Here is a 22,238-nt window from a genome sequence, read left to right as displayed (position 1 = left end):
AAAATGAAAAAAGACACATGCACCCCAGTGTTCATAGCAGCACTGTTCACAACTGCCAGGACATGGAAGCCACCTAAATGCCCATCGACAGAGGAATGGATAAAGAAGATGTATTATATACATACAATGGAATGTTAGCCATAAGGAAAACAAAATAATGACATTTGCTGCAACATGGATGGACCTAGAGATTATCATACTAAGTGAAGTAAGTCAGACAGAGAAAGACAAATATCATATGATATCACTTATATGTGGAATCTAAAATATGATACACATGAACTTATTTACAAAACAGAAATAGACTCACAGACATAGAAAACAAACTTATGGTTACCAAATGGGAAAGGGGGGGGATAAATTAAGAGTATAGGATTAACAGATACACACCACTATATATAAAATAGATAACCAAAAATGACCTACTGTAGAGCACAGGGAACTACAGTCAATATTTTGTAATAACCTATAACGAAAAATAATCTGAAAAAGAATATATACATATGTGTGTGTGTATGTATAACTGAATCACGTTGCTGTATACCTGAAAGTAACACAACACTGTAAATTACCTATACTTCAATTTTTTTAAATGGTTAAAAAAAAAAAAAGAATAGTGATGCCTGTCTGGTAGCCTTGCTGGAAGGAGAGGAAATAATTTTATTGAAAGAAGTGCTTATCTGAGCATCTGGCACATAAGATGCAGCAATATTATTATTCGTGTCTCTTCCTCTTTCTTGTCTGTTCGCTTCTTGTTTTAATTTGATGCTTTGTCTTACCGGTTACATTTTTTAAAATATATTTTAGGAGCTTTCACTGATAAACGATTTATTTCTTATTGTGAATAAACTTCCAAGCCTTTCCTGAAAGCTCTTCTAGATCAGGGGTTGGCAAACTTTTCCTGTAAAAGACCATACAGCCTCTGTCTCAACTACTCAGCTCTGCCCTTTAGGGCAAGAGCAGTCATGGACCCTATGTAAACAAATGGGCGTGGCTGGGTTCCAATAAAAGTTTATTTATAGACACTGAAATTTTAATTTCACGTAATTTTCACATGTTACAAACTATTATCCTTCTTTTGCTTTTCCCCCCAACCATTTGAAAGAGTAAAAACCATTCTTTGCTCACAGGGGGCAGGACAAATTTGATCCAGGAGCCATAGTTTGCCAACCTCTGATGATGGTGGACAGAAAGGCAGCAGATGCCACGGAGGGTGGGAAGAGGCCAGACCGGCGAATCCTGGCGGCTTCCCAACAAGCGTCACCTGTTGCCAACACTCGGAAAGGCCGGGCCACGGCATGTGTCAATAGAGAAACAAAGTTCCATCCTGAGGCAGATGTCTCTTTCTGACTTCTCTCCTCTGCATTTGCAGTGTTTCAATTAATTAACGAACTCATTCCTTTATTCTCTCACCGATTGATTCATTCCTTCAACAAATAGTTATTGAACTGTACGCCAGGCACCGTTCCAAGTGCTGGGCGTAGAGCAGCGGACAAAGCCGAGACCCTGCCTTCAAGGAGCTTCTCCTGTGTTTGAGAGGCCGGTGATACTTGTAAACGGTCCCTCAGCATCTTTCATCTGGCTTCTCACAGTAACCTCCTAACTACCCTTAGCTCTAGCTTCTCTCCTATCCAATCCATCCTCCACGCAGCTGCCGGGAGGAATCTAAAGCGGAGGTAAAAGAACATATCTCTTCTCCTAAAAATCATGAAATGGTTTTCTATAATGGTGCCTGTAATTGTTTTCATCCAGATCTCCTAGGATTTCTGACAAGTGTCTTCATAAACTGAGCCAAGCCTAGTGATGGAGTCTTACCTTCCTTCACCTTTCCTTACGATCAGAACTCATCTTTCAAGGCTTATTGTGAGTGCCGCCTCTTCTGGAAAACATCCCTAATCCCAAGTCAAAATTAGACACTCGGGCTTCCCTGGTGGCGCAGTGGTTGGGAGTCCGCCTGCCAATGCGGGGGACGCGGGTCCGTGCCCTGGTCCGGGGGGATCCCACGTGCCGCGGAGCGGCTGGGCCTGTGAGCCGTGGCTGCTGAGCCTGCGCGTCCGGAGCCTGTGCTCCGCGATGGGAGAGGCCGCAACAGTGAGAGGCCCACGTACCGCAAAAAAAAAAACCAAAAACCAAAGAAAAAACATTAAAAAAAAATTAGACACTCAGCATGCTGCGTTCACAGGAGTCTATTTCATCTTTAAAAATATCATACTTATTGGATCAATTCCATTTGTAACCTCCTAGAGGGTAAAGGGTATATTTTATTTATCTCTGTGAACACCTAAAAAATTTTTTTAATTGAAATAGATTTGACATATAACATTGTGTACATTTAAGGTATACAACATGTTGATTTGATACATTTATATATTCTAGTATGATCGCCATTGTAGTGATAATTAGCAGATCTATCATTTCTTTTTAGTGGTTGGACTAATTACAACTAGTCTCTTAGCAAGTCTGATGATAGTAATACCATATTGTTGTCCACACTCACTATGAGGTGCATTAGAGCTCTAGGCTTATCTGCTACTCTTTGCAAGTTTGTACCTTTAGACAACATTTGTCCTATGCCACCAATTCCCAGCCCCTGGTGACCACCATTCTACACTTTAAGTGTGTGGCTTTTTTAGATTCTACGTATAACTGAGATCATACAGTATTTGTCTTTCTCTGTCTGACTTATTTCACTAAGCATGATGTCCTCAAGGTCCATCCGTGTGGTCACAAATGGCAGCTGTCCTCTTTCTCATGGTTGAATTGTATATGTAGATACGAGATATACACACATGTCATCTCTGTAAAGTCTTAACTGTCAGCACAGTGCTTGGAACATAGTAGGTCCTCAAGAAGCATGTGATGAATGCTGAAGAGAACTGTTTGCTGAATAAGTGAATTAAAGAATTCCATCACAAGATGGGAAGTACATAAAGCCATGCTGAGGGAGAAACGAGCAGTTCTTTAAACATCTATAAGCAATCTGATTTCCAGAACTGCCTTAGACCCTCCTAGTCTGGACTTCATGATTCGACAGTTCAGGGTAAGGTCAGAGAAAGGGCTGCTTTTCACAACATTTATTCTGCATAGTTGGCGGCACAGAGAAGGATGAGTGCTCACGGCGATATCACTTCGTCCCATAATATGGCCTCATGAGCCAATTCTCCACTTCAGTGACCCAAATGAAACACAGGCCTCGAGTGGAACACGGCAGTGAGTGTTTTAACACGTATATTTGAAAACATGTTGACAATACGGGTATAAATTGGCCATTACAGATGTGCCGTGCAGAACAACAGGGTTAGCCGGGGGAAGCAGACAAGGCAAAGGTCAGAGGGAGGGATGTGAAATACGAAACAAACTCTCAGGGACACATCTGACATATGCACGTGGGGAAAGCAGAGGAGATGATAATTGTTGTAACTGCTAATGTGCACGGGACTCTCCATTTCTAAGAACTGGCACACAGTGGACTCATGGACAGGAACAGTTCTAAACTCCGTATTCCAATGCAATTCGTGCAATTATTCAATAGGTCTAACCATCGGATGACCTGGAAGACTTAGTTTGTCGATATGCGTTTGGAAGATGGCAGAGTAGGGAGGCCCTGATCTCATTACCCTCCCCCCACCACCAGCACGCCAAAATCACCACTATTTACAGAGCAACTATGGATGCAAAAGACCAGAAGGCTAGCAGGAAAGATCATCTACGACTAAAGATGTAAAGAAGGAATCTCAATCAGACGGATAGAAAGGAAGGAGACACAGCATCCCCAGGTGGGTGACCCCTAGATGAGAGGATAATCCCAAATAGACAGGTGCACCATACAGTCTAAAGAGACCTCCTTCTCCTCCTCCAGCAGCATTGTCTGCTCTCGGGACAGACATTATTATTCCCTGAAGCGGTAAAGTACAGCTTGGTCCGTGTTTCATGTGTGAGGTCAGGGTCCCCAGCTATTTTAGGAGCGTGTCTTGTCTCTCTGCTTGTCAAGCAGCCCCGGGTTAGGTCCCTTAGAGACTCAAACTGTCTTCTATTTGCTTCAAGCTTCCAAAGCATCCTGGGCGGTGCAGTGCACTAAGCAAATGCTTGGTAATATTCGTTGAAAGATCGACTACTTTAACATTAAGTTGCTGATGTAATCCAAAAGTATAAAATTCCGTACTTTTCCATGGGAACACAGAAAAAAGGCAGGATCAAAAAGTTTTGTAAACATCTCTGGACTTTTACTTGAAAAGTAAAGCTGACAGACTCATCTTGACAAAACTGCAACCAGGTGATTCTCTACATGTTTATCTCACCTGAAGACAAAATCTAAGTAGATAATAATAAATAGGTTTCAGAATTCCCTGGTGGCGCAGTGGTTAAGAATCCGCCTGCCAACGCAGGGGACACAGGTTCGAGCCCCGGTCCCGGAAGATCCCACATGCCGCAGAGCAACTAAGCCCGTGGGCCACAACTACTGAGCCTGCGCTCTAGAGCCCACGAGGCACAACTACCGAGCCCGCATGCCACAACTACTGAAGCCCACGTGCCTAGAACCCCTGCTCCGCAACAAGAGAAGACACTGCAATGAGAAGCCCGTGCACTGCAACAAAGAGTAGCCCCCGCTCGCCACAACTAGAGGAAGCCCGCGCGCAGCAACGAGGACCCAGTGCAGGCAAAGATAAATAAATACATAAATTTACAAAAAAATAATAATAAATAGGTTTCATTGTTTTGGTTTGGTTTTGACTTGGAATTCTCCTGTATAAATGTGTGTAAAATAGTCAATTTATTATAAGGAACTCTTTACCATTCATGGAGACAGTCCTCAGACGTTCCCATGAGAAAAGATATTAAGATGTACGTATGTAAAACTAATAAAAACCCACCAGAGCACTGCAAGTAACAGGAAGTCATCACAAATGAATTAAATAATAAGAAAAATCATTGTGTCATATTGTAAGATCTGAGGTCTGAGGAATCTGGGCTTGCTTAATGCCCAGCGATGTCCTCAGAAGAATAGACTCTTCCCAGGTCGTGCTCTGCATCCTTAGGGTACCAGGTCGCCTTCAGGCACGCTCCCCTTGAGGCTCCAAGGAGGCTGTCACAGCTCCAGGTATCATCATGCAGGTACCATAATGCCCAAGAGGGGTTGTGTGCTTTTCACCAGTGGAGAAGCCCTTCCTCGAAAACAATAGGTGAATTCGTCTCTCATTTTATTGGTCAGAACTGAGTCATTTATCTCTTCCTAAAACCAAGCACTGGAAGAGGACTGGGGTTTCAGAGCCTGGCATGAATGAATCAGGGTTTAACCCTGAGTCATATGAGGCCAAATTATGCAACCAAACAAGACGGTGGCTCCCTGGAAAGGAGTGGGATGTGAGGCCCCTGACTTGTCTGACACAGAGCACGTAGGGAAACTCCTCACAGAAAAAAAGGAAACCACACACCCAATGCGACTTTTTTTTACTGCTTTACAATCTACTTTTAATACCACATACAATGATTTGAAGTCACTACCATCTGGTTCTCGATCACATGCTGAATTATAATTCATTTGGTGTTTATGCTCTCACGCATGAGGATATGACTTTACACGGAAACAGAGAAATGGAGGCCAGCCAGGGGCCCCGTCAGAACTCACCTTCACAAAATGCAGGGGAGAGAGGGCCGTGTTGCTCCCAAGCCCTCTGAGCTAGAGCAGAGGTGGGCAAACTGTGCTACGAAGGGCCAGCGAGTAAATGTTTCAGACTCTGGGGCCTTAGCCTGTCTGTCACCACAACTCAGCTCTGTCTTTGCAGCACAAAAACGAGCCACAGGGACTTCCCGGGTGGTCCAGTGGTTAGGACTCTGCACTTCCACTGCAGGGGGCACGGGTTCGATCCCTGGTCAGGGAACTAAGACCCTGCATGCCACGGGGCACAGTTGACTATCCTCTGATCTGGAGTGTGTCTCATATTTGCCTTTTATTTGACACTTTCTCCATGCGTATTTTAGACAGAAAGCTTCTCCGTTTGTTAGAGTCAGAGTTGAGTACATCACTGCAAAAATTAGTATTTCATTGAAATGCACTATTTTGCATCAAAAAGCCTAGCTTTTATTTGTACAAAAGGTCCCAGAGAAAGCGTTGCTTTATTCTACTCTGCTGGTGTTAATTGGGCCCATCTCATTTCTGACTCTGTGATCACTGATTTTCATATTATTAGAGTTGTGTAAGTGACCAGTGAGGAGATGCAAATATAGTTAACCTGCCAGTGCAGATAAAAAATAGAAAAGTGGTGGGATGATAAATGATACAGATACACTGGAAATTAAAACACGAGGTAAGAGGGCTTCCCTGGTGGCGCAGTGGTTGAGAGTCCGCCTGCTGATGCAGGGGACACGGGTTCGTGCCCCGGTCCAGGAAGATCCCACATGCCGCGGAGCGGCTAGGCCCGTGAGCCATGGCCGCTGAGCCTGTGCGTCCGGAGCCTGTGCTCCGCAATGGGAGAGGCCACAATAGCTAGAGGCCCGCGTACCGCAGGAAAAAAAAAAAAAAAAAAAACACGAGGTAAGAATGACACTGGTTTACTGCTAAACAGGTATGCGTTGCTCTGTTCGTGCTCTGAGTAATGATGGCGATTACCACCTAATCCAGAGAGAAGAGCTTAACTAACTCTGGGCTGGGTGGAAACAGCTGCTATGGATTGTAAAATGTACCATCGACTTAATACTAGGTTTGCTTTGAAAAGAGAAAAGAAAAGAAACTTACTACTTTAAATGTAGGCATTGACAGCAAGGCACATCACAGACAAGTTAACATGTAATTTATGAAAATAACACTTCTTAGCCTTCATGAAATATGGCCATTTCCTTCTCTATCCCCTGGATAAACAGGACAGCAGGAAAGGATTGTTTATTTCTAGATGGCAGTAAGTGACTTCAGTTTAGACCAGGGCAATTCAGACTAGTAAGTGGTGTTTCTCCACCTTGTAAATTATATAATAAGTGAGTAAAAATGGCTTTAAAGGGGCTGAGAGTAGGATGTAAGAAAAACATGGGAACTCGCTATTGGGATTATTGAGAAATGTTTAATTGTAAAAAAGCAGGTAAGCAGTAATCTACAGATAAGTACTCTTTACACTTTTGTATCTTTTAAAACAATTTGTATTGAAGTATAGTTGATTTACATGTGTTAATTTCTGCTGCACAGCAAAGTGACTCAGTTATACATATAAACACATTCTTTTTTATATTCTTTTCCATTATGGTTTTTCCCAGGATATTGAATATAACTCTCTGTGCTATACAGTAGGGCCTTGTTAGTTACCCGTTCTATACATTTTTGTATCTTTTTTATTATACCTTTACCCTTTTCTACTCAGCCAGCCAGGAAACTGGCAGTGTTCCCAGATACTAGTTAAGGGGATTGAAATGAAACAAGTCCTCGTTTATTCCAAGAACAGATTCACTACATTGTGGCACTTTGCTTTTAAAATGGGTCTGTGAACAGGTGAAATACTAGACTCACAAAGCCATGTGAGAGCAGAGATTATACATTAAAAACTAAGTTAAGGGGCTTCCCTGGTGGCGCTGTGGTTGAGAGTCCGCCTGCCGATGCAGGGGACACGGGTTCGAGCCCTGGTCTGGGAAGATCCCACATGCCGCGCAGCAACTAAGCCCGTGCGCCACAACTACTGAGCCTGCGTGTCTGGAGCCTGTGCTCCACAACAAGTGAGGCCGCGATAGTGAGAGGCCCGCGCACCGCGATGAAGAGTGGCCCCCGCTCGCCGCAACTGGAGAAAGCCCGCGCACAGAAACGAAGACCCAACACAGCCATAAATAAATAAATTAAAAAAAAAAAAAACTAAGTTAAATTTCCTTATCAGTCCATATCTGCATGTCCTTACTTTGGGGATCTACTCTCCCCTCCCTGCGAGCAAACCTTTTCTTCTCGAATCAACTTGGTGCAGCAAGGAGAGCCCTTGGACAGGAGGACAGTGACATTGGGACTTTGGTCCTGGCATGGCTGCCACGCCGAGAGGACCCAGGGAAATCCTCACATCTTCCTCGGTGAATACAATTTCTTCTTCTTTTAACAACTTTGTTGAAGTGCAACTGACATACAATAAACTGCATGTATTTAAAGTGTGCAGTTTACGTCTTACAAACATGTACACACATGAGCAGGGTGCCACATAAATACAGAACACCCAGTTAGGTTTGAATTTCAGATAAACACTAAGGGTTTTTTTTTAGTGTAAGTATGTTCCAAACATTGCACGGTACATATTTATACTAAAAATATTCTTTATCCGAAATTCAAACTTAGCTGGTGCCTTATATTTTCACGTGCTAAATCTGGCAGCCCTATCCACGAAATATCACCACAATCAAGACAAAAAGCGTATCCATCACCCCCAAATGTTCTCACCTGCCTTTGGAAATTCTACCTTTTCCCACTCCCTGCCCTTTGCTACACCCAGGCAGCCACTTATCTGCGTTCAGTTCCTGTAAATTAACTTGGATTTTCTACAATTTTATATAAATGGCATCATATACCATGCACTCTCTTAAAAAAATTTTTTTATTGAAGTATAGTTGATTTACAACATTGTGCCAGTCTCTGCTGTACAGCAAAGTGACTCAGTTATACACATATATACATCCTTTCTTTATATTCTTTTCCATGATGGTTTATCACAGGATATTGAATATAGTTCTCTGTGCTATATGGTAGGTCCTTGTTGTTTATCCATTCTATATGTAATAGTTTGCATCTGCTAATCCCAAACTCCCAGTCATACCCTCCCCTGCCCTTGGTAACCACAAGTCTGTTCTCTATGTCTGTGTCTGTTTCGTACAATAGATAAGTTCATTTGTGCCGTATTTCAGAGTTCACATATAAGTGATATCATATGGTATTTGTCTTTCTCTTTCTGACTTACTTCACTTAGTATTATAATCTCTAGTTGCAACCATGTTGCTACAAATGGCATTATTTCATTCTTTTTTATGGCTGAGTAATATTCCATTGTATATATGTACCACATCTTCTTTAACCATTCCTCTGTTGATGGACACTTAGGTTGTTTCCATGTCTTGGCTATTGTGAACAGTGCAGCTATGAACATAGAGGTGCATGTATCTTTTTGAATTATAGTTTTGTCTGAGTATATTCCCAGGAGTGGGATTGCTGGGTCATGTGGTAATTCTATTTTTAGTTTTTTAAGGAACCTCCATACTGTTCTCCATAGTGGCTGCACCAACGTACATTCCCACCAACAGTGCAGGAGGGTTCCCTTTTCTCCACACCCTCTCCAGCATTTGTTATTTGTAGACTTTTTAATGATGGCCATTCTGACTGGTGTGAGGTGATACCTCATCGTAGTTTTGATTTGCATTTCTCTAATAATTAGTGATTTTGAGCATCTTTTCATGTGCCTGTTGGCCATCTGTATGTCTTCTTTGGAGAAATGTCTATTAAGGTCTTCTGCCCATTTTTCTATTGGGTTCTTTTGTTGTTGTTGTTGAATTGTATGAACTGTTTGTATATTTTGGAGATTAATCCTTTGTCAGTTGCTTCATTTGCAAATATTTTCTCCCATTCTATAGGTGGTCTTTTCATTTTGTTTATGGTTTCCTTTGCCGTGCAAAAGTCTGTAAATTTGATTAGGTCCTATTTGTTTATTTTCATTTTTATTTCTATTGCCTCGGGAGACTGACCTAAGGAAACATTGGTACGATTTATGTCAGAGAATGTTTTGCCTAACAGCATGCACTCTCTTTTGTCTGGCTACTGACGCTAAGCATAATTATTTTGAGATCATCCGTATTATTATAACATGTACCAATAGTTTATTCTTTTTTTACTGCTGAATAGTATCTTCTTGTATGGATACGCAGTAGTTAGTTTATTCATTTTCCCGGTGATGGACTTTTGGGTTGTTTTCAGTTTGGGGTGGTTACAAATAAAGCTGCTATAAACATCTGTGTACAGATCTTTGGGTGGACATATGCTTTCATTTCTCTTAGGTAAACACCTAGGAGTGGAACAGCTGGATCATATGCAGTAGGTGCGTCAACCTAGGAAACTACCACACTCCTCCCCTCAGTGGTCACGTCATTCTACATTCCCACCAGCAGTGTTCCGAGAGCTTTCTCCACATCCATGCCCAAACCTGATAGAGGTGGTCTTAATTTCTGCCCTTCTAATAAGTGGGTGGTGGTTATCTCATTGCGATTTTAACCTGCACTTCTCTTACGACTAATAACGTTGAGCATCTTGTGCTGATTTGCCATCTGTACATCTTCTCGGATGAAGGGTCCAAGTCTTTTGCCCATTTTTTAATTGGGTTGTTTTCTTACGGAGAGTTTTGAGAGTTATTTACATATTATGGATACAAGTCATTTATCAACATGCACTTTGCAAATATTTTCTTCTAGTCTGTCACTGGATTTTTATCCTCCTAACTGCGTCATGATATCGCTTATATGTGGAATCTAAAAAGAAAATGATACAAATGAACTTATTTACAAAACAGAAACAGACTCACAAATATAGAAAACAAACTTATGGTTACCAAAGGGGAAAGGTGGGCAGGAGGGATAAATTGGGAGCTTGGGATTAACAGTTACACACTACTGTATATAAAATAGATAAAGAACAAGGACCTACTGTACAGCACAGGGAACTCTGCTCAATATTCTGTAATAACCTAAATGGGAAAAGAATTTGAAAAAGAATAGATACATGTATATGTATAACTGAACCACTTTGCTGTACACCTGAAACTGACACAACATTATAAATCAACCACAGTCCAATATAAAATAAATTTTTTTTTTTTTAATATTTGAAATGGGGGACTTCCCTGGTGGTCCAGTGGTCAAGAATCTGCCTTCCAATGCAGGGGACGCAGGTTCCATCCTTGGTCGGGGAATTAAGATCCCACATGCTGCGGGGCAACTAAGCCCGCCCGCCACAACTACTGAGCTCAACGAGATAACCTGCGTGCCTCAAACTGCAGAGCCCGCGTGCTCTGGACCCCGCGCCCCACAACTAGAGAGAAGCCCGGCATCTCAGCGAAGACCCAGTGTGCCACAACTAAGACCCCACGCGGCCAATAAAGTTAATTAAATAAGTATTTTTTAAAAGAATGTAAAAACTTATTTTACAAAAACAAAAAAACTTTAAAAAAATATTTGTAATAAAAAAAATAAAAGACTCTCCTTTCTCCACTGAATTCCCTTTGCACCTGTGTTTTAGTGGTACACACACACACACACACACACACACACACACACACAGTGTTAGTTAACTGGGTCCCTATGTGAAATATATTTCTTACTCTGGGCTGCAGTCAGAAAACTTCGAATGCCACTGATGTAATGGTCACCCGAATTACTTTTTTCTGTCTGCTTTGGTCTCTTAATCATACTTCTCACTTGTACACATTCAGTCCTTCCTACTTCTTCCATTTTCACTGTTCCTCTGAAACTTCATTTTCTGTGGAAGCGTATTTGTCATCACCTCAGGACACCACTGCTTTCACTGCCTCTTCAATTGTTCCCTCGTCTCTGTCGTTCAGGAAAGTGATGAAATGCTTTATTTCTCCCCACCAAGTTTACATCACGCTCTGTGTCATTCACACTCTGCCCTTTCATTCAATATGTCTTATGGTTTGCAGTTGGTTAACAGCAAACCATTTCCTCTTTCATTTGTTTTATTTTATTGGGAGGCATCATGGTGTGGGGAGAAGAGAACGGGCCACACTTCATCTGGATTCTATTTCAGACTAGGTTCGTCACTTTCTTCAAAAGACTGCTTCTCAGGCTCAGTTTCTTTATCTGAAAAATGAAACTACGTCTAACGACTTCGTGCAGTTGTTGTAAGAATTCGGAGCTATTGTACGTAGGCTAGGTCAGCCGTGTCTATACATGAACCTGGCACACAGCAGATGTCTGGCGGTTGGCTATTATCATATTATCTACCTTCTACCCATTTCTGCTATTTCCATCACCTTCTGCCCTGCCCTATCTTCCTCTCTGCTAATGCTAATATACAAGATTAGGCCTGAGATAACGAAATGTGATGCCCTGAACTATTATACTGAGAAATGATTAATGACATTACACAGGAAGTATCATGGTGCCAAACAGATGGACATCAGATTTAATCTTACTCTAAAAACGAAAAAGACTCTTCTTCTACAAAAGAGACCTTACAATCTTCTTCCCATTGTCAAGGTGGACAGAAAAATACTCCTCTCTAAAGAGAACATGGGGGGAGGGATGAATTAGGAGTTTGGGATCAACAGATACACACAACTATATACAAAACAGATAATCAACAAGGACCTACTGTACAGCACAGGGGACTGTACTCAATATCTTGTAATAACCTATAAGGAAAAAGAATCTGAAAAAGAACAGATATATATGTGTGTGTATAACTGAATCACGTTGCTGTACCCCTGAAACTAACACAACATTGTGAATCAACTACACCCCAATTAAAAAAACAAAAACAAAATTGTGGCTACTGGGACATTTTGAATTACGTATGTGGTTTGCATTTGATTCTTACTGAACAGTGCTGGTGTGGAGTCTGGAAACCTGTGAAATTCTATGGTATGTAAGCTGGTGGATCATTGTAAGCGTGGCGACTGGGGAAATTGTTGCAATGTTTGTTAGGGAGGGCGAGGTCTTCAGGGCACATAACTGGCTGAAGAGTCAGACACACGTGGTCCCGAAGCGTCTGTTCAGATGACCAAAAGGAGACTGCAGTGAGCAACCGTGTTTCTGCAGGGGAAGGGCTAGTGGCTTGGCTGCGCGGCTATGTGACCACGCCCTGTCCCTGCAACTACAGTTAGACTTGTTTGCTCATCCCTCAAACCTGTCGCCCAGGTTTCTGTGGCTGACTGCTCACAGTTGGATCCTTTTAAAGTGAGATTACACTCCCGACAGGACATGTTGTACATGCTCACGGCCTGAGAGCATCTAGGTTTTCACTCCACATAATACTTGGGTTAGGTCACATGATGCCTCTGAACGAAGCGGTGAGCATGACGGACGGATTGTAGCCAATCTAGGTGGTGACAAACAGAAATCCCCAGGATCTGCAGTCGCTGGGATCAAACAGACACAAAAGGATCTTAAAGACAGAAGGTTTTGAAGTCAGCCTGATATGGTAACGTCAGTCGATTATCAGAGACTGATAATAACCTCAGAAGGATGTAGAAATAAAAAATGTGTCAAGCACAGCAGGCCAACCTCCTGGTAGCACAGAGATACAGGAGTCAGAGTGGTACACTTTGATGATGCCCACGCACCACAGAAGAGGGCTGAGGGGTCTCCTCTTGGGAGGTACAGCTCTAAAGAGGAGACGTAGGATGGTCAGGCTATTATGGTTTAATGCCATTTAGCCCATGTTTACATAGCTTCCCCTGCAATGCCAGTGTTCTAGGAGTGTGTTGTGGAAGCGCTGATGCTAGCAATGTTTTCTTCTAAAATGTATTAAAAATATAGTGATTGTATAATAAAAATATAGTTGTCATCAGTAAACTGTATTTGATAGACTCACAGACACAGAGAACAGACTGGTGGTTGCCAAGGCGGGGGTGGGAGGGATGGAGTGGGAGTTTGGGGTCAGCGGAGGCAAACTATTGCGTATAGGATGGAGGAACACCAAGGTCCTACCGCATGGCACAGGGAACTATATTCAATGTCCTGTGATAAACCATCATGGAAAAGAAGATGAAAAAGAATAGATATACATATATAACTGAATCACTTTGCTGTACAGCAGAAATTAACACAACATTGTAAATCAACTATACCTCAATAAAATAAAACTTAAAAAATTTCATTAAGTCACACACACAAGAAACGCTGTATCTGAGATTTCCAGGACTTTCCACGTGAGATCACCTGACCCACGACTGCCTGAGGCTCCACACGCACTGACACACAAGCATCATGGGCCTGTTGTGTGACTCGGGTTTTCATCTGTGCGGCGGGTGTAACAGTATCTACATGACAGATTTTTATGAGAATTAAATGAGATCATCATAAACTTAGAGCAGGTTATGAGTCCGAGTCAGTGAGTGTTAGATGGTGATGATAATGGTGAATCGATATGTACATTTAAGAATCACTAGTCTATGTTCATTTTCACTTATAATTTTAATACACGTTTATGAAATGGATCAAATGTTGACTTTTTCTTACAGCAAGTAATTAATATATGGAACCATATTTCATTGTTTTAATCCAAGAGTACGCTTTATTTCATGAACTCCATTCTTGGTAAATCCTTGCAACGCATTATAATTGAAACAATATTGCTTAAAAAAATATTGCTCTGGTTACGTAGCCAGGGCTCAGGGAACCTTCATTAAATCCATGAATGAAGTGAATTGAGCAGTGTTGCATTAGACATTCGATCATCCTATAATTTCTGTCTGCTCTAAGTCTACAGGGATGGTTTACTGGTAAACGTTGAACTACCAGCTCTCAGAATTTATACCAATTCCCGTGGTGTAAATATTGCCACTGTGGCCAATTTCAAACTACCAATCTGAGGTCAATGAATGCAGAGCTGGAAAGAACAGCAGCATCACCTGTGGACTTAGTAAAAATGCAAAATCTCAGGCCCCGCCTCACATGGTCTGAAACAGAAACTCCGAAGGTGGTGCCAAGCTCTCTGTGTCCTAGCAACCCCTCCAAGCCAGTCTGACGCCTGCTGGGCTTTGAGAACCACTGCCTTACACCAGGCTGTTGTTTCTGAAGAAGCAGAGGAGCTCAGTAACTTCTAACATATATTAGCTAGTGTGCTGACACTAACAATATTGGTATTTTGATTCTTTTTTTTTTTTTTTTTTTGCGGTACACGGGCTTCTCACTGTTGTGGCCTCTCCCATTGCGGAGCACAGGCTCCGGACGCGCAGGCTCCGCGGCCATGGCTCACGGGCCCAGCCGCTCTGCAGCATGTGGGATCTTCCCAGACCGGGGCACGAACCCGCGTCCCCTGCATCGGCAGGCGGACTCTCAACCACTGCGCCACCAGGGAAGCCCCATAGGTTTGTTTTTGATATCTGTAAGTCTGTTTCTGTTTTGTAAATAAGTTCATTTGTATCATTTTTTAAGATTAGATTCCACACATAAGCGATATCATATGATATTTATCTTTCTCTGTCTGACTTACTTCACTTAGTATGATCATCTCCAGGTCCATTCACTTTGTTACAAAGCAGAAACTAACAACAACAACAAAAAGATGTGGTACATATATACAATGGAATATTACTCAGCCATAAAAAAGAATGAAATGATGCCATTGCAGCAACATGGTGTTTTGATTCTTAGGGCCATCTAAGAGCCTGTGGGCTTGTAACATATATTCCTGGAATCAAGAAAGGACCCCAAGCTACTACTCCCATGGGAAGATGGGAAAGGTAACCCATCTTCCAATATTTCCATGTTTCAGCTGCTGTTCAGAGGCTCTGAGAATGAATCGTTAAGTGCTACTGGTTGTGATTTCTGGTGGCTTCTGCCGTGGAGACCAGAGCAACATTCCCGTGTAAAATAAAGAGATGTTCTGTTGCATTAGTGCACATATCAATCCACTTGGGTTGCCCGTAGCTTTGGCAGTCCCATTACTACAGCCCTAGAGCCAGCTACGGCACCCACAGTACTGGCCGAGAGGCACACATTTCCAGAGAGTTCTGGGGCTTGGGACTGGTCAGCAGGTATAACCTTGTATCCTTAGGTAGGGCTCCCTCCCACTGCTGGCATTCATCCAACTGCCAGAATTGTCCCAGCAGCAGAAGCACATTCTATTTTTGGACGGGTCTAATTATTCTTTCTTCTGTTGAGCTGAAATCTGCCTTTCTGTAACAGTCTCACATTGGTCTGAAATCTGAATCTCAGTTACTAATCCCTCTCTCAGGGGACCATCTGTCGGACACGGGAAAAGGCTCGTACTAGGTTCTTTTGCAAATCGGGCTCCCCAGTTCCTTCCGGTGTTGTTCGCGTGACATGACGCTCAGATGCCTCCCCGCCCCCCGCCCCATTCATCAGCGTCTGCCTTAAAACGTGGTCCTCATCACTGAAAATGAGGCTACGTGTGACCCCCTTGTCTGTGGAACAGAGACCTCCGTGATAACGCGAGCTTCGTCGGCAACCAGGCTCACCTCTGGGCTCACCTCTGGGCTCACCCTGAGTTTACAGTCAGCTACAAACTCCGCACCAACCAATCACACCACGATTTACCGAGTCTTTACCTGTGTTACGGAATTTTTAACCCAAAGTGCAAGGTTCATATGTCTTCCTGTCTAATTACAGTCTTGTTCATTTCAGCCCTAATTCTAAAATATTATCGTTTACAACCCAAACTGTCATCGAATTTTCACTCTCTCTCTCTTTCCCGAGGTTGATGCCTTCTGCAAACCTAACAGTGTGCTCTTCCTCTATTTAAATCACTCAGAAAACTGTTGAACAGAATGAGCTAACCCCTACCCTCCTCCCTCAATCAATTATTAAACATCAAAGCTTGAAACTAGAATAAAATGTCCAAGTGAAGTGTCAGTTAAATATTGACTCTCGCTCACCAGTTTTACCTCAGTGCGTTTCAGCTGAAGTAGCCTGAGAAATAAAGATGCTGCAGTCACTGTAAATAATTCCTAGGGAACGTTCAGACTCCCCGGTAGCTATTAAATATTTGAAATACATACCCACATTCTTCAATGGGTGCAGAAAAAGGCAGTTTAGGAACGGTATAGAATAATTAAAAGCTTTAATCGTGATCCCAGATTCGCTGAAGGATTTAGTGGGTATTGATACTATACTGGAACACATGACTACAAAGTTTTGGTTCTTTCCATTTCCTACGAGTTAATTACTTTTGTGTTTGTGAAAATTACTCCTCCAGTGGCCACTTAGATCTATGAAAATTGAAAATGATAAAGAAAGATTTTATAAAGACGTTCTACTCGGCATAGAGGAGTTTACGGGCTATATGAAGAAACATATTCCTAAATTCTGTTTATGAGCTGCATAATCATGGGAAATGTGACGCTGAAAGCAGAGATTATCAGGATCACAAACACCATCATTCCGTTCGGGGGATGGTTTCTGAAATGATATCTGAGCTTTTTTTTTTCGGCCACGCCATGCGAGATCTCAGTTCCCCCACCAGGGACTGAACCCACGCCCCCTCCAGTGGAAGTGCGGAGTCCTAACCACTGGACTGCCAGGGAAGTCCCAGATGGTATCTGATCGGATACCTTTAGACCACCCGGAGAGGAAAGATTAGAAAATAGGTTTCTGTTGACACAGATGAAGCCACTGCTGGGGAAGGGGGGTGTGTGTGACTTTTTTATTTTTAACATGAACGACCCTGGGGAATCTACAGCACCGCAGAATTTTACAACAGTTTTTGATGAAGCAATGCTGACGTAACATGGCACCATATGTTCCCGTTTATTTCGAACCCTCCCTCGAAAGTAATACTGTGTACTGTTGCATTACTTCTTCCAGGAAAGCAAATTAACCGACACATTTGAATAGGTGGTCAGTGGTCCCAGGCCTATGATTATTACTTAGTGGTCACGGCTTCTTCCCAGTAACCAAAATATCATACTTAGATGTTTTAAAAATGAAAGATACAGAGAAATTAGAACACTGTGTATTGCTAGTGGGAATGTAAAATGGTGAAGCTGCTGTAGACAACAGTATGATGATTCCTCAAAAAATTCAACATAGGGCTTCCCTGGTGGCGCAGTGGTTGAGAGTCCGCCTGCCAGTGCAGGGGACATGGGTTCGAGCCCTGGTCTGGGAAGATCCCACATGCAGTGGAGCAACTAGGCCCGTGCACCACAACTACTGAGCCTGCGCATCTGGAGCCTGTGCTCCACAACAAGAGAGGCCGTGATAGCAAGAGGCCCGTGCACCGCGATGAAGAGTAGCACCCACTCGCCGCAACTAGAGAAAGCCCCCGCACAGAAACGAAGACCCAACACAGCCAAAAATAAATAAATAAATTAAAAAAAAATTCAACAGAGCAATTCAACTTCTGGGTGTATACCAGAAGTGAAAGGAGGGACCATAACAGGTGTTTGTACACCCGTGTTCATAACAGCGTTATTCACAACAGCCAAAAGGTAACGTAGCTTAAGTGTCCATCAGCGGCTGGACAGATGGACAAAATGTGGTGTGTCTGTGTGTGTGTGTGTGTGTGTGTGTGTGTGTGTGTGTGTGTGTGTGTGTGTGTGTAGCCTGCCAGGGCTACCATAACAAAATACCACAGGCTAGGTGGCTTAACCAATAGAAATGTGTTTTCTCACAGTTCTGGAGGCTGGAAGTCCAAGGTCAAGGTGCCCTCAGGGTGGGTTTCTGGTGAGACCTCCCTCCTTGGTTTGCAAGGCCCCTTTCTCTGTGTGTCCTCATGTGGCCTTTCCTCTGCACACACAGAGAGAGCTCTGGTGTCCCTCTTCTTATAAGGACACCACTTCCACGGGATTAGGGTCCCACCCTACAACCTCACTTAACCTTAGTTACCTTCATAAAGGACCTGTCTCCAGAGAAGGCTCATTGGGGAGTGGGGCTTCAACAAATGAATTTGGTGGCGGAACAGTCCAGTCTCTAATGACACACAAAAGGTTATTATTCAACCTTTTAAAAAGGGGAAATCCTGACAGAAGCTACTATATGGGTGAACCTTGAGGACATTACGCAAAGTGCAATAGGCCAGTTGGAAAAAGACAGATACCATCTCATGCCAGTTATATGCGATTACTAAAGTGGTCAAATTCATTGAAATAGAAAGGAGGATGGTGGTTGCCAAGGGCTGGGGAGGGGGAAACAGAGCGAGTGTTTCGTGGGTACAGACTTCCAATTTTGCAAGATGAAAACAGTCTGAAAATGGATGAGGGTGACCACTGCACAACAGTGTAAAGGTACTTAATGCTGCAGAAATGTACATTTAAAATAGTTACCTTTTTTTTTTTTTAATTTTAAGGGTACCATTTTACGTTATGGTCATTTTATCACAATTTTTTAAAAATAAAAAAATGAGAAAAGTACTCAAACATTCATGCTTTAGTGTGTGACCCCAAACGGCACTCACTCTCGGTGGGTCTTTGTCCTGAAACACACACACTTACTATGTTGCCATGATGTGTCTTCAGTCTATCAGCTAGTGGTCTAATCATTTGTTTACGCTTTTTTTCCACATTGTCTTCAAATGTAGAGGACGGGCATTTCATCTCTATGTCGACCTCTCCATAAAATCTCTATATTTTTAGTATGAATTGTGACAGTTTTTCTCAAGTGTTGGCATCACAATGATGGTAATAAAATGATATATTTACTGAATTATGGGAAACTCAGTTTGGGGACTTCCAAGCCCTACAAGAATGTAAATAATTTAACAATATTCTTTGATGTTAGTTGACTGTAAACTAGAAGAATTGGAAAGTCCCAGGCTTGTTTTGCACTTGGTCCCTTTCCCTTCCTCAACCAATATACAAATGCAGAGAACGCCTGGTTCCTGACTTACAGTAAATATTTGTGGACTAAATGAACAGTGTGTGATATGCAGGTTACAGAAAGAACTCCCTTACTGAAGGAAGGGAGAAATCCAACGTCTCTTGCAAACCACTGAGGTGCGGACTCCAGAGCAACATATTTTGAAATAGTATCACACTCTTGCTGAAATAATGCAATTTTTATTGTAAAATACAGCTGATAATTTTCCATTTAGAAAGAATTTTTTTTTCAAGTGTAGCAAAGCTTTTAGAAATGAAATTTAGTTCAGTATCACGTAGTCCCTTCCATAAAGCCAGAGCCAAGAACACTGGTGCCACTTCTGGGTATGTGTCTTAGAGTCTTTGCAGATACTGTAATACAAAATTTCCAAGTTTTGCTAGACTAAGGGAAGAGAAATAATCTATTAGAAAGAAAAGAATTGGAACAAAGAAACTTAGCTTTTTGTAATGCTTTGCATTGTAATTTACATATAAACATGAATAATGTATATTAGAATGCTGACAAAAGATAAAAACCTACAATTTTGTGTGATTAGATTAATGTTTAAAAATTCTATTGAGTGCTTACTACGTGTGCAGTGTTACGTTGTCTGATGAGGGGAAGGCAAAAGGCTAAGGTTCAGCCCAGCCCTCAGAGAGCTTATAATCTAAGAAAGGAGTGGTACCCACTGAACAACCAGAGCGAAGCCGGGTGATGCTGCCTTGCAGTGAAAGAGAAATTCAGAGACAGGGCAGGAGCGGTGAGAAGTAGTCATGATAGGGATAGAGCAGGATAATTAGTTAGTTTAGAAATCCCACTAAGGGATTAAAGACAGAAAGGGAATTTTAAGGGAGTTTGGGAGACTGTTGTAAGCTAATGACCACTCTAGGAAAGAATCCAGTAACGGAGCAACTCTACCTTGAAGGAAGACCAAGTGCATTCAACCACCAGGCACACTCAAGCCACAAACCCTGAGAGTTAAAACACAAGACAGTAGACGTGGGGTCTGAATCTTGTTACATGAAGTCAGGAAGTTATGGTCCTTGAAGAGTAGCATTTCTGCATGTAGCCAAGAAAGGAATACAGGTGAAAGGGGAAAGAAACTAGGTGAAACTGGACATTACACGGAAACCTGAGATGAATTACCATATTTTAGTCTGTCACCATCCTTCTGCTAATATACATATGATTTAAATAGTGCCATGACAGTCTCAGTTAAACCACATAGGGCCAACGGAGGAACTAATGATGTAAGCCTTGACGTCTACCCAAGAATGAGGAAGAAGGTGGTCTTCTCCCCTCCCCACTTCTTCTTTGATTATGAAAATGTAGCCCCCTTTGTTCTCAGGGCTGCGACCTCTTGCCTGTCTGCTTGTACCTCTCACAAGCATCCTATGCTAATAAACTCACTCTTTACCTATCACTTTGCCTCACGCTGAATTCTTTCTGCATCGAGACAAAAGAATCTGAGCTTCAGTAAGTCCTGACACCAGGTGAGCGGTTTCAATTAAAAGATAGTGGGTTCGAGTCCCCTCCTAAGTCAGGGATCGTGGGTTCAAGCCCCAGTCTGAGTTCTGGTTGGGTTCAAGTCCCATCCAAGAAGGAGTGAGGTTTCGGTCAGGGGAAATGTGGGTCTTGAACAGAACTTGGACAGGTTGATGGAGTCAACATAAAAGTTTGAAAAATTAGAATTTGTAACTTTTTAAAATATGTGTATACAATCAAATACACGATGAGTGTGGGGATGGGAATTCGTTCAATGTTCCTGCTGCCTGTGTAAGAGAAATGGGATGGAAAGCGGATTTCCAGCATCACTGCCAATCACCTCCATTAACCAGACCACTACAACACGAACCGGTTCATACAGAAGCACCTCGGAGTTTTCCACCCTCGGCAAACCCTGGCTATTCCCTCCAGCAGATGAAGAAATTACATCGATAACCATGGACCAGTTAGCTGAACTCCCTTTAGTCCATTTGTCACTGCAGTGTTCAAATTACAAAATAACATTACTTTTGCACCATCAGGTGTTACTTTTTCATGTTAATTATTAATGGGGGAAATGCAATAATTTTAAAATGACAGCTCTTTTTTCCAGTTTCCAATTTTCTAGTTAACAGAAGAGGGGAGGGGATTCATTCTGTTATTCTTTTTTTCTTTTGTTTAGGGAGGCTTTCTAGATTGCCATCTTTTCTGGTTTATTTTCCTACCTTTTCTTTAGGAACCCCTTGAGGTTGCAGCCTAGCTACTTCGTGCTTGTTTGTCAGTTTAAAAAGCTGAAGTAGGGAGTCCTACTGGGCTCCCAATTTCTCATTTTTATAACAGCCCCGCTCCCCACAAGGAGACACCGGGTGAGAAGCAGCTGGGCCACTGGTAAGAAGTGGGGCTTAAACGCGTTTGTTGCCTTTGAAGTTGTGTGATTTCTTCCCGTTACTGGCCACAGTGCATCTGCAGTACCTTAACTTTTCCATTTCCACTAAAAAGCCAATCTCTCTCTCCAAAGGAGCATGAACAGACGTAACCACCACCCTGGAAAGGTCTAGGGGTGGAGGTGATGGGTGACCAGCGTGTACATTGACGGGAGCAGGTGGAAACTCCTTGTCTGAAATCTGATGTTGGTTTCAGCAGTGCCTGATTAGGGACCAAATCATATAAATCACGGAGAAAGGAGAGTTAGAGACATTCTGGATGAGAGAGGTAGGTGATACCGCGGAGGACTCCTGTGCTTTCTACAAGCACACGTCTAC

At 42.5% G+C, this 22,238-nt stretch overlaps 1 protein-coding gene across 6 annotated transcripts in view; it reads right to left on the bottom strand.

The window, feature by feature from the left end:
* SPMIP2 (sperm microtubule inner protein 2) overlaps positions 1 to 22,238 on the bottom strand; it is a 158,651-nt gene that overhangs the window by 57,571 nt on the left and 78,842 nt on the right. The gene's annotated exons all lie outside the window — the stretch shown is intronic.

The sequence above is a fragment of the Globicephala melas genome, chromosome 5 (genome assembly GCF_963455315.2).
Source record: "Globicephala melas chromosome 5, mGloMel1.2, whole genome shotgun sequence".
In the NCBI taxonomy this organism is placed as follows: Eukaryota; Metazoa; Chordata; class Mammalia; order Artiodactyla; family Delphinidae; genus Globicephala; species Globicephala melas.
Note: the sequence above shows the minus strand (reverse complement) of the source record. Positions and strands in the feature narration are given on the sequence as shown.